The sequence below is a fragment of the Eschscholzia californica genome, unplaced genomic scaffold (assembly GCF_041429995.1).
Source record: "Eschscholzia californica isolate CP2 unplaced genomic scaffold, dmEscCali1.0.p SCAF_3, whole genome shotgun sequence".
Lineage (NCBI taxonomy): Eukaryota > Viridiplantae > Streptophyta > Magnoliopsida > Ranunculales > Papaveraceae > Eschscholzia > Eschscholzia californica.
In genome coordinates, this window is record NW_028238420.1 from 61,918,364 (window position 1) to 61,925,404 (window position 7,041).

Genomic DNA, 7,041 nt, shown 5'->3' on the forward strand with positions numbered 1-7,041 from the left:
CAAAAACTAGAGGAATCATGCATCTATTAGAAGCAGTTAGGGTTTCAGTTACAAAGCAACACTTGATGGGTCCAATCTTGAAAAAACTAGGGTTGTGTCTCTTCCTTGCTTCTACCATTTGGAAATGATCTTTAGGTGATCGATCGATGTGTTTATCTCAATCTCCATCTTCTTTAATCCTCATCTCCATCTTTCTTAATCTTCATCTTCTTCTTCTTCTTTAATCTTCATCATCATACAATCATAAGTTTTTTTCATAGTGTTTTAGAAAAAAAAAATTCAGATCTAGAGATTTTAATCTCCATTGATGAGGTATTTCTTGATGTTTCTTTATTTAATGATGTGCAATATTCTTATAAGATTTTTGAGTTTTACTTCTACGTTCTATAATTTCTTTAACAATGTGAAATCCATTATACAGTTTTTTGTTCTAAGAAACCAAAAAGTACAAAGTTAGATCTATTTTTCGGTTTCTCTCTCTAGAAATTACGTTTTAGCAGATGTTGATGTTTAACAGACAAATTTTCAGGTCTTTTAAGCATTTTAGAATATGTTGTTCGTTAAGGGGTTTTGTTTCAAACATTTAGGAGTTTGTTGATGATTTTTTGGGGTTTTACTTGGTAAAAAGCTATTGTTCTTCGCTAAGCATTTTAGGAGTTTCTTTGTAAACATTTACAATTATGTTGAAGACATTTGAGATTCTGTTTCAAACATTTAGGGTTTTGTTGTTGATTTTTGGGTGTTTTACTTGGTAAAAAAACTTTTGTTCTTCGTTAAGCATTTTAGGGGTTTTGGGAAAAATTTAAAGTTAAGTTGAAGACATTTTGGGTTATGTTTCAAACATTTAGGGGTTTGTTGATGATTTTTTTTGTTTTACTTGGTACAAAAGTGATTGTTCTTCGTTAAGCATTTTTTGTTGTTCAAAATACCGACACTTCTTCAATAATGAGAACACTTTCTCTTTTGTTAGAAGCATACTTATCAATTGTTTAATCTATATTTTAGCTCTTCATATTCGGGATTCATTCTGAATGAGAATGTCTTTGACATTTTTCGCTAATTCTAAACATTTTTAGAAATGCTGATAACGTTCGTTTTAATGTCTCGAGCATTTTCCAATATTCCTACTGCATATAATCATTTGTTCATTCCGCTTGCAGAATTTTCATCGATGGAACCGGATAGAGTACCTGTTACTTCTCAAAATAATGATAAGAAAAGCTAGTTTCTGAATCATGTCGAACCCAATTGTAATTGTCATTCTTCCGTATGTCTCCAACATGAATTAGATATTTGCATATGTTGCTTATTTGTCTTAGAAACTCTTCATTTTGTCTATGAATTTTATATATTGTTCCAAACATTCTAACTCATGTTGTATAGTGAATGGATCCTTACATGGCTAACTCTTATTTTGTAAATTTCTTATTCATCCAAAAGAGTGTCAAACAATGTAAAAAACGCACCTGAAGAATGTCCATAACATTATTGATTGTTTCTTCATATTTTGTTTAATTCTTGAGACAAACTGTTTATTGTCTCTGCATCTCATATATTTTGAAGAACAATTTTTTTGTTAACTTAATCATAAAATGTTATGAACATGTCCAACATTGTAGGTGACATTCTTGAAAATGTCCAGAATAAAATCGCAAATGTTTAAATCAGAACCCAATATGTTTTCAACATAACTTTAAATGTTTCACAAAAAAACTCCAAAATGTTAAACGAATGACAAAAGTTTTTTTACCAAGTAAAACCCTAAACAATCATCAACATTCCCCTGAATGTCTGAAACAGAACCCAAAATGTCTTCAACATATTTTTAAATGTTTTCAAAAACCCTCCAAAATGCTAAACTAAGAACAAAGACTTATTTACTCAGTAAAACACCCAAAATTCATCAACAAACCAATGAATGTCTGGGGCAAAACCCAAAATAACTACAACAAACCCGTAAATATTTGAAACAGAACCCAAAATGTCTTTAACATAACTATAAATGTTTTCAAAACCACCCAAAATGCTAAACGAAGACAAAAGTTTTTTTTACCAAGTAAAGCACTTAAAAATCATCAACATTTCCCTGAATGTCTGAAACTGAACACAAAATGTCGTCAACAAAACCATAAATGTTTGAAAAAGAACCCCAAATGTCTTCAACATAACATAAAATTTTTCCCAAAACTCCCAAAATGCTTAACGAAGAACAAAAGTTTTTTTACCAAGTAAAACACCCCAAAATCACCAAACAAAACCCTAAATGTTTGAAACAGAATCTCAAATGGCTTCAACATAACTGTAAATGTCTCCAAAAACCCCCAAAATGCTTGAAGAAGAACAATAATTTTTTTACCAAGTAAAACACCCAAAAATCATCAACAAACTCCTAAATGTTTGAAACAAAACCCAAAATTTCTTCAACATAACTTTAAATTTTTCCCAAAATCCCCAACATGCTTAAAGGAAAACAAAAGTTTTCTTTTACCAAGTACAACACCCCAAAATCACCAACAAAACCCTAAATGTTTGAAACAGAATCTCAAATGTCTTCAACATAACTGTAAATGTCTCCAAAACTCCAAAAATGCTTAACGAAGAACAATAGTTTTTTTTACCAAGTAAAACTCCCGAAAATCATCAACAAACCCCTAAATGTTTGAAATAGAACCCAAAATGTCTTCAACATAACTTTAAATTTTTCCCAAAACCCCCAAAATGCTTAACGAATAACAAAAACTTTTTTACCAAGTAAAACACCTAAAAATCATCAACAATACCCTAAATGTTTGAAACAAAATCTCAAATGTCATCAACATAACTGTAAATGTCTCCAACAACCAAAATACTTAACGAAGAACAATACCTTTTAAATGCTTAAAACACCAGTCCATTTGTTTGTTAAAAATGAAAATATGCTAAAAATTGTAATTTATAGAGAGAGAAACTTAAAAACGGATCTAAACTTGTACTTTTGTTTTCTTAGAACAAATATATTGATTGATGTTTTAAACATTTTAAATTTGTTTTATTTATATTTATAGATGTTACCACCAAAATCCAGATTTTGTGCCTTAAAAAAATTGATTGATGTTTTAAACATTTTAAATTTGTTTTAGAAACAATGTTCATGCAACGAGCAAACTCGAAAATGTTTGATTTATTTAGTCAGTTTTATCGACATTTCCGATTTTGTTCGAAGATAACATCTATTTTTTTGCAAGCAAAAAAAAGAAAATAAAACAGAACACTATTATCGAACAAATCATATTGACAAATACAACACATCAAAATACTTCTGACACATCTCAGTTTGTTCAAAGCGAAAACAAATTTGCTCTTGTTTTTTCAGTTTTGCAATAAACAAAAGAAGCTTATTGCAAAAGCATCTGCAAATTTCCTCACAACAAAATCCAACCTATATAAACATGTAGTTACAGCAGAAATCCCACTCTGAGAATCCAAAACATTTTGAGTTTTGTTGACACGAAAACAATTATTTTCATTAATTTTCCAATCTTCGTTAAAGTTGTCAATTCTGCCCGTTTTCTTTGTGCAAGTTTCTTCTAGCCCGACTTTAAGGTACATTTAATCTGGACAACTTTTTTATCCCAAGGATTTTTTCCTCTCTCCTTCAACCACCTATGTTTCCTTCTCATTTTTCCCTTTTCTTTCCGCTTTATGGCAGCAAATGGTTCCTTGCATAGGACAATTATAACATTGTTATCAGCTTCAGAAATTTTCCGAAAACATATAGCATGCAAACTTGGACACAAACATAAATGTTGTCAACATTTCACAATTTGATTATTATTCTGAAAACGCACAGTAACATTTTTAAATATGTCCCAAACAAATAAAAACTATCAGAGAGCAACTTAATAAAAGAAACCAAACCCTTGGTATAACTAAAACATATTTGAAATTGTTTGGAACATTAATGTACTTGCAGAGAGAAGGATGACAAATGAAGTAATTAAATCTTTATTGCTAATAATAGTTTCGTGCTCAAAGCATAATGGCAAAAACATAAACATCTAAGAAGATGTTGATAGCAAGTTAGGAATTGCAAACATCAACCAAGGAACTGCAACCAAAAAATCATCATTGCCGAAAATATTTATACAAGTTAAAAAACACAATCACTAAGTGAATATGTAGAAAAAAAACATAGGAGAGAGAAACATGTACGGAAGATCAAAATGTGAACGAGTTTTTTTGGAGCAAGCATTTTCGAGTTTGGTCCCTGAATCAACATTGTTTCTACAACAAATTTAAAATGCTTAAAACACCAATCAATTTTTGTAAGACACAAAATCTGGATTTTGATGGTAACAACTATAAAAATACAGAAAACATTTTTCAGTTTGCTCGTTGTATTAACATCGTGCTAACAGCATATTCTAAAATGCTTACAATACTTGTCAATTTGTCTGTTAAACATCAATATCTACTAAAGCGTAATTTCTAGAGAGAGAAATCGAAAAATAGATCTAAGTTTGTACTTTTTCAGTTCTTAAACAAAAAACTATGTAAAAGTTTTATCAAAACGAAATTTCAGAGAGAGAAAGTGTAAAGGAAGGAAGGTGCAATGAAGATGATAGTATGAAAGAAATATTATAATGAAGATGAATCTAGAAAGAAAAAGTTTAAAGAAAATTTGATGAAGATGAGAGATGAAGAAAGAAACCAAATAAACCAAAAAAATGATGAAGATGAGAGAGAAAGCAAGCAATGAAGATGAATCTAGAAAGAGAAAGTTTAAAGAAAATATGATGAAGATGAGAGATGAAGAAAGCAACCAAATAAACCAAAGAAAAAATGATGAAGATGAGAGAGAAAGAAATTAAACAAATGGAAGAGATATTACCGGTGGATGGAAGGGTGAGATTTCCAGAGGAATAGTTTCGGCTCCTGTTATGAAATCTCGAGAGAGAGAGAGAGGGAGAAAGAGAGGAGAGAAGAGAGAGGAAAAATATGGAAGGAAATCTGGTGTAGAGGGAAAGAAATATTATATTGAAATTTTGAGGGAAACCTTTATATATAAAGGGTAGAGATGGGATTATCTAAAGTAGTGGGTTCCTAGAGATGGGAAACAGTACATGGGGATCCGAAATTGGGTTTGATATTGATTATTTTTATGAAAATGTGTTTTCAAAGAAATATTAATGTATGGTGGGCCTAATCTAGTATTTGACCCCATTTTTTGGGCTTTTAAATAAAAAATTCTTAACCTATTATGTGAGAAAAAGTTAGTCTAATTTTTGTAGTTCTTATGAGGTTCTTCTTATAAATCTAATAAATAAAAGAGCCTAAAATCTGGGACCTTATTTTATTACCTTATCTTCATTGAAATCTGCACACCGACTCTGGCGTAAATTATTAGACTAACTATTCGTTAAAATAATACATAACATGTCGCTTAAAACATAAACTCCAAAACTGAAAACTACAATCATGTGTTATGATCACATTAACTTCATATGGTAATCAACTTCCAAAATATTTTAATATCTTGATAGCACCTCTTTTGCCATTGCGCTTATTCTTCACACCAAAGTTAGCCACATACAGAGTATACTATTTTGTTAAAAGTGACCTTCCAATGTACATAGATGAGTCAAGTCGTGCTTCAAGATGAATACTATCATTACTAAAAGCTTTAATGGGCTCTCATGGATGAGACTGGAGAGTATTAAAAAAAATGATATTTCATTTCATGTCATCAATTTTAAATTGTTTTGTGGGACTCTATTCATGTGATGTGAAATGATTGAATTTTGTAAACCTAACTCTTATCTTCCTAGTATTTTAATGAAATTTGATTGTGAAAAAAGTAAAAGTTCCATAAGATTGTGTTGGTTTTTTTTTTTTGTTGAAGGGATAAGATTGTGTTGGTTGTTTTTTTTATTGAAAAACCCAAAAAATGGGCTCAAATACAAAACCAGGCCCACTATGTATTAATATTAGTTGAAAAACCCATTTTTTTAAAATAAACAAAGATCAAACCCTTTTCCTGATCCCAATGCTCATTTACTCATCTCTAAGTAGTCATATTTTCAGATAATACCTCTTTTGCCCTTTATATATTAAGGATTTTTTTCCCTCTCAAACTTCCTGTATATATTTAGTTTCCCTCTCTACAAAACTATTTTCCTTCCATCTTCTCTCTCTCTCTCATATTTGGCAGCGAAATATCACACACAAATCATAACCGGACTGAGCATCCCGATCATTTCGCCGGCAATCTCTCTCCTTAAATCTCTCCCCTTCCATCTACAGGTACTTTATCTTCACAGAAAAGTATTTCTTGATCTTCATCTTTCTTCCATCTTTTCTATCTCTAGATTCATCTTCATTTCACTTTATTTTCATACTAACCATTTTTATCTATTTCTTTTCATCTTTATCACCAACACCATGTTTTGTTCATCTTCATTTAAGCATCTTCATTGCACCTTCATTTCATGCTAACAATCTCTATCTATTTTTGTTCATCTTTATCATCAACACCATGTTTTGTTCATCTTCATTTAAGCATATGATTTGTTCTTCAAACTTAAGCATATGATTTGTTCTTCAATGTTTGATATCTTTTTAGATCTATTCTTTTAACTTTAATATGATATTTTTGTTCTAAGAAAACAAAAGTACAATTTTAGATCTGTTTTTAAGTTTCTCTCTCTAGATATTACGTTTTTAACATATTTTGATTTTTAACAACCAAATTGGTTGTTGTTTTAAGCATTTTAAAATATGTTTTTAGTTCGATTTTAATACATCGAGCAAATTTACAAATGTTTTATTCATTTTTATAGATGTTACCACCAGAACTCAGATTTGTCCCTTCCACAAATTGATTGGTGTTTTAAGCAATTTAAATTTGTTGTAGAAACAATGTTGATGCAACTAGCAAACTAGAAAATATTTTATATATTTCGTCATTTTTAAGAACTGAAAAAGTACAAACTTAGATCTATTTTTCGGTTTCTCTCTCTAGAAATTACGTTTTAGTAGATATTGATGTTTAACAGACAAATT